Raw genomic sequence first — 7,160 nt, forward strand, 5'->3', positions numbered from 1 at the left:
GACTTATAAGGATGTTTTACATACTTGGATTCAACATATATTTGACATTTTGATTTATTATACTCGAATTTAGGCAATACTTCTAAATTAATTAACTTTCGCAAGGTTTTGTAATCGACATGTCCTAAATGAATATGCCATAAATCATTCGACTCCAATAAATAAGAAGAAGCTGAAATTTTATTCATACTGTCAACAATCATTACATTTAGTTTGAAAAGGCCCTCTGTGAGGTAGCCCTTTACAACATACATTTTGTTCTTGCTTACAACAACTTTGTCAAAAACAAATACACATTTGAATCCATTCTTAACAAGTAAAGAAGTAGAAACTAAATTCTTCCTAATAGTAGGAACATGAAAAACGTTGTTAAGCGTTAACACCTTGCCGGAAGTCATCTTCAAGAATATCTTCCCATAACCTTCAATCTTGGTTGTTCCAGTATTTCCCATGGAAAGCTTTTCTTTGGGACCAGCAGTACAGTAAATCGCAAATGCTTATTTGACAGTACAAACATGTCGAGTGGCTCAAGAGTCAATCCATCACTCCTTCGGATTTCTAATAGGTTGCATTCCGAAAGCATTGCACATAGATCATCAATATCATCATTCTTCTCCACTATGTTGGCTTGTCCCTTTTTCTTATCCGTTTTCGGGAGACGACAATCAGGGGCTTTGTTACCAGTTTTTTCACAATTGTAGCAGTTTTCCTTGAATTTCTTTTTGTTCTGCTCCTTAGTCTGTCCAGAAGACATCTTCCTCTTCTTACTTTTTGGAGCAGTCTCCTCAATGATATTAGCTCCCATGATCGTCGAATTTCCACGAGACTTCTTCTCGGCTGTTTTGTTGTCTTCCTCAATCTTGAGACGAATCACAAGATCTTCCAACTTTATTTCTTTGCGCTTGTGCTTAAGATAATTCTTGAAATCTCTCCACGAAGGAGGCAATTTTTCAATCATTGCAGCCACTTGAAATGCTTCATTAACGACCATACCTTCAACAATAAGATCGTGAAAAATAAGTTGAAGCTCCTGAACTTGGGTTCCAACAGTTTTGCTGTCTATCATTTTATAGTCTAGAAACTTGGCAATCATAAACTTCTTCAAGCATGCATCTTCAGTCTTGTACTTCTTCTCAAGTGTGTCCCATAATTCCTTCGAAGTATTCATAGCATTTTAGACATTATACAAGTTATCCTCCAAAGCACTTAGGATATAGCCTTTGCAAAGAAAACCTACCTGTTTTCACACCTCAACAATCATAAACTTCTCATTGCCCGGTATGTCGGCGGCAGGCACTGGAGGGTCTTCGCTAGTGAACTTCTGCATACCAAGGGTGGTAAGCCAAAAAAATACCCTTTGCTGCCATCCTTTGAAGTTGGCTATAGAAAATTTCTCCGATTTCTCGGCCAGTGGAATAGCAGTTCGGCTTGACGAGGCTATCGCCGTTGCCGCAACACTCGCAGAAGAATTCCGTTATCAATTGCCATTTCTTACTGTCAACAACATAAGAGTTCAATTAATGGCAAAAAAACAGAATAGTAAACAGTATTGTACATAACGATAAACAGTTTAATAAATAAAATCGAAGTTTTTATATACTGTTTCATAGAAAACGATAAAGTTTTTATGTTCTTCAAATTATTTCTGAATTGTAAAACTCCGATGAAGTTTTTATATCTTCAAATCAGAATAGAAAAATTCAGAAAGAGTAGAAAATCACACAGGTTCTAATCTCCAAACAGAATATAGATTGTAGTTTAAAAAAATTCCTTAAGATTGTTATCAATATGTATTACTGTAATAAATACTAAAACCAGTAAACTTTCTGAAATAGAAACAGAAAGTTAGTAGAAACAGTATGTCAAAATAATATCTGAAAAAATAATTTTAGAATAAATCAAGCCCACTGAATACATAGTGTGTCCTTAAGGAAATTATTTCCCTCAAGTACCCGAGGTGCTGGAATATATCCTCCCAGGATAGAACGATTAAACTCACCAGAGTGTTGGTACCAAAACTGCCGATGAAATATTGTGGGAAATTTAACCGAAGCCGAGCCGAGCGACGATGACGACACGAGGCTTGCCTTCTTCTTAACTCTTTAAGAACTAGAAGAAGAGCAATTGTATATATACCCATCAAAAGTCTTTTCTTCCTCCAATATGGGACAATGTCCCTTTACCAAGGAGGGAAACTCAATCCATTTCACGTTCACTATCTTTTAAGCTAAACCAAACTTTAAAAAACCCAACAGTTTCAACGGCCATGACATGGTTAGTCATTGCCATTTCGTTTTACGTCAGCACTGCATTGATCGATCTTGTTCGTAGGGCGAGTAGTTGGTTGCCTAATGACATAAACCAGGGGAGAATGGATAATTTTTATTGGGTGTTTGCTGTGATTGGAGTGTTGAACTTTGGTTATTATTTACTATGTCTTTGGTTCTACAAGAAACAAAGTGGGAAGAAGGTGTTTGATCATGGTGCATCTGATGATTCCAATTACTGATTTTAGCAGCTAGCCTGGCTCAATGATGCAGCGGGCCTGATCATGTCAATCTCTTATGTGTTCCATCATACGCGATTTTTACTTTGGTAACCTAAGACCTAAAGTAGGTTAAATTGGATGTAGTTAATTAATATAATCAAATCTCTCTATAACATCATCGTTTGTGCTGGTATTTTTGACTTTTATAGTAAATGATTGTTATATACCTATAACAACATTTGATGTTTAAAAAAATTTATGGCTGTTATAGACAAAAAAAAAATTCAAAATTTAACTTCTTTTTTAATGTTACATATAAAAGACAATAAAAATTTTCAAATTTAAAATTTCAAAAGATATGCATATTGCACGAATTAAATATTAAAAAAAGTTAATATATTATTAATAAATTCATAACTAAATGTACAAAGATTTAATCTCTAAGGCACACATTTTAAAGCTACTAAAACAATAAATTCTTTCAAGATTGATGGAAGAACTTTGTAGCTGTAGCTTGTTTCGTAGATTCCATTCTCTTACTAGCGATATAACGATCAAATTAGCGAAGGTTTGTGTCCAAACTTTCAGCAAAGGATAGTCGATATCTTTTCCTTGAAGGCAATCAAAGAGTCTAACAGTTGAATCTTCTATCGAAATATTTTTTGACATTTGTCCAATAGATATCATGTGCAAATCTTCAATTTTTATGTAATATTCAAGGTGGAAACTCTGTTCAATAGAAAACATTTTGTGCAGTTATTTAGAATTATTATTAGTAATCCTAAAAATTCTATATGGCTGTTATAGAGGGGTAGTTTTACAAAGAGGGTTCTGTTATAAATATGGTTGTTGCTTTTATAGGTAAAAAAATTGTTATAGAGAGGTAAAATATAATTTAAAAAATCGGTTCCGAGGAAAAGTTGGCTTTTATAGCGAATGAATATTTCTGGAAACTCTATTTTAAAAGGCAGAATTCGGACTCGCCCGGGGCTCGCCCCGGGGCAGAGCACTCGTAAAACGCCCATGGGCTTATGTGTGGGGCTTAGTTCCGTGAGACTTACGCCTCGACCATTGGTGCTTACGCCCCGGACACGCCCAACGCCCAGCGTACTGGGCTCGCCTAATAGAACTTTATGCAATTGTACGTAACTAACCTTGTAAATCCTCAAATTTTCTTAATAAATCGTTGACTATTCAAAATTACTTTTTTTCTAATTTTAAATCATTAAGTTGAGAGTATTTTATGTCATAATTAAAGTGAAAATATTGCACGTTATCCACTAAGACTGCTATGATAGTTAATTTTAAATAAATCTTTCATTTAAAAAGTATTTATTTATTAACTTTGTTATGTCTTTATTATATACTAGTCCATAATTTTTTTTATAATCATTTTTCTAAATATTTTTTTTCATGTTTATGAGATACAATGCTTATTAATTTAATAGCTCAGTATTAGTAACTATTTTACAAATAATTAGTTATCATGGTATTGTATGGTGAATTATGTGTCACTTTATGAACTTGTTGAAACTTAAAAATGAACGATGCTTGAGAATCACATTTAAATTGTGAGTTATATTTTTATATAAATTCTCTTTCAAATACAAAGCATATTAAATAAAAGGAGTATTTTAAGAAAAATATCAAATTATAATATCGAAATTCTTTCAAGATTCATTACTCTTTAAGAGATACATATAAGATTTCATATCGAATACATTACTTTTGATGTTTGAGCTGTAACGACGTTGCAGCTAATTTGCATATTATGATATATGTCATACTTTTCGTATTATTCATAGTTGAATTATAATTTATAAATATTTTTAAATAAATTATTTGTATAATTTGTGATTTTAACGTAATTTTTATAATTATTTTTTATTCTATACTATCTTAAAATTCTTGAAATTAGTAAAATTTAAAGATCCGTGGGACTTACGCCCCATGTCTCAGGGCTTACGCCTCGCCTCACGCCCCCGCCTTTTAAAACATTGTCTGGGAATATTGCTATAAAGAGGTCTGACTGTCTGAAAATGGAAGCCAGTAGAAATTAGAAAATAAGCTTAGCAAGGGAAAATTAATTGAAAATGAAGTCGTCGAGCATATACAATAATATATTTATCGATTTAACAAAAAAACTTAATAAATAAATGAAAGAGCGTAAGAAAAGTTTATTTAACGTTGGCCATAGGATTTTCTTTATTTTTCTTAATGTAATTTGATTCCCCTCATAATGCTTCTTGATTAGCAGCATACATTATTAGTAGCTTTTGATATTAACCACACTTTTAAATCAAATTTTCTTTTCGTCCATATAATCGGAACTGAATCTTATACCTATTCAAAAGCTTAGTGGCAACTGAATATGTTTATACATATAAATTCAAGAGTGAAGACTCATTCTCTCAAATAATAATGCACCACTATCTATGATAATGATTCTAATCTACAGTCATTAATTATAACTAGTTGACTAACTAGAGAAAAGGTCGAGTTCCTGTTAATGGTGGTTATTCGGAAGGAATTTTTACATTCTTATGCCACATGAAAAATCTTATTACCCTCAATATTTAAGGTTTGACTTAATTATACTTAGTATACCAAATTATCAATTCTATACCATAATCAATTAAGGGTATAATTAATGAGACATTTTTTACTCCTTAATTAAAGGATTTCCGTATATCCCAGTATCTCCACTCATCCCACGTTTCTCTCTCCTAACCCCTCAGCCCCACCCACGTTTTACCCATAACCACGTTCTTTTTACCATTTTCCATCTTCTGAAACCACCCAATCTCCCTCTAAATTCACAGAAAATTGAAGAAAATTTCAACAAAGTTGGTTCCCCATTTTACTCCAGTTGAAGTTAATCAATGAAGAACAACAAAGCTTCGAAACAAAGTCCTAAAAAATCAGCAGTAGCTGATATACCCTCATTTGATTTGGGTGTGTTATCCCCAAAATCACCCAAAAAGCAAGGCAAATCTCCACATGCAACTTTACCTGCTTTGAAAATAATAATTATTGTACCTACATTATTAGTAAAAAAATAATTAACTGGCAGCTTTGAAAATGCATATAAAAACACAAATATATATAAACTACAATATATCTACAAAGTATCTACAATTTATAAACTGCCTACAAAATAACTACAAGTTTACCTGCTGCATCCATTGTGCTTGCTGTCAGCATAATCCCCCTGTAGACTGTCTTTAAGAATGTCCCATCAACCACTATTATTGGTCTACAATATTCCCAACCACTTATTGATGTACAAAGAGCAACAAATGCATATAAGAAGCATTCATCTGTTGTCTTCTTCAATTTAACAACTGAACCAGGATACGTCTTCTCAAGAATATAAAAATATTTTGGTAATTTATTGTAGGAGTCAGCCGGATGACCTCTCAATAACTGTAAAGCATTTTCCTTTGCTCTCCATGCTTGAATGTAGCTTAGGTTCACTCCATGTTGGGACAACATGTCAGTTTGTATGTCCTTTGGTGTGTAAACTGTCTTAGGATCACAATACTTTGGCATGACCATGCTACCAACTACAACTGCAGTACGTTTGCGCTGTATGAATGTATCATCCATTAAGGTGCATGTGTGTTGTCGGTTGAAACTCCTGATCTTGAACATTGCAGAATCATTAATTGATGTTGCCTTGAAGTGCCAATTACAATTTTCTGCAACGCATATAAGTCAGTAGCTACAAAAAAATACATTTATAATACAGGTTATCAATGTAGATGTAACAAAAGGACTGTTTTAACATAAAGTAACACACTATACAATATAACTACTTTTCATCTACATATCACAAGGAAAATACTGTTTATAATGATCTTTTCACCATTAATATCTTCATACCTTCTGTGGCTAGATCTTTTAACCCTAAATTGGAACTTGTGCATGACAGAATAGTGCCTCATTGCAGTTGCAATTGTTTGCTTGTCTTGATACACTTGTCCTTCTTCGATAACACTTTGTGTACCTTCAGTTATTATTTCACTTTGATATTCCTCTATGACGGGAGAGGCTGGCATATCAAGTAACTGTATTGTCCCAGACGAACCTGCATGAAAATAAAGATAAACAATGTCATTACAATTTTGTAAAATCTTTGTATATAAATTGTAGATGAAGAGAAAATTTTGTAGTCAACATTTTTTCAACATGGATTGTAGTTTAATTGTAGTATAAATGTAGTAATTTTGTTGATAAGCATGAAAACAATATTGCTTTATACATCCTAAAACTGATGTGTAGGTTATTTGTAGATAAATGTAGGAATTTTATAGATATTACCGTAAAATCAGACTTCCATAGAATTTGAAACATAACAAACCTGCACTTGTGTTCTCATTTGTAATAGTCAATTCCATATTGAAATCTCGTACACTTATAAGTAACGGATACGATCCTAAGTTTTTATTCTCCTTTTTTGTCTCCATATACACACGAACCCCAATATTGTTCCTAATCTCCATTGGAGGACAATTCTCATTCACAATGTATTTGATTTCTACAATTTTTCCGAAGTATCAATCATTAATTGCTTTGCAATTGTAGAAATCAACATACTGTAACTTGCATCCTCATCGAGCACAATGCCATCAACTTGAAAATCTCTAAATCTGCCATAGCTATCCCAATT

Source organism: Nicotiana attenuata, chromosome 10 (assembly GCF_001879085.1).
Source record: "Nicotiana attenuata strain UT chromosome 10, NIATTr2, whole genome shotgun sequence".
Classification (NCBI taxonomy): Eukaryota; Viridiplantae; Streptophyta; class Magnoliopsida; order Solanales; family Solanaceae; genus Nicotiana; species Nicotiana attenuata.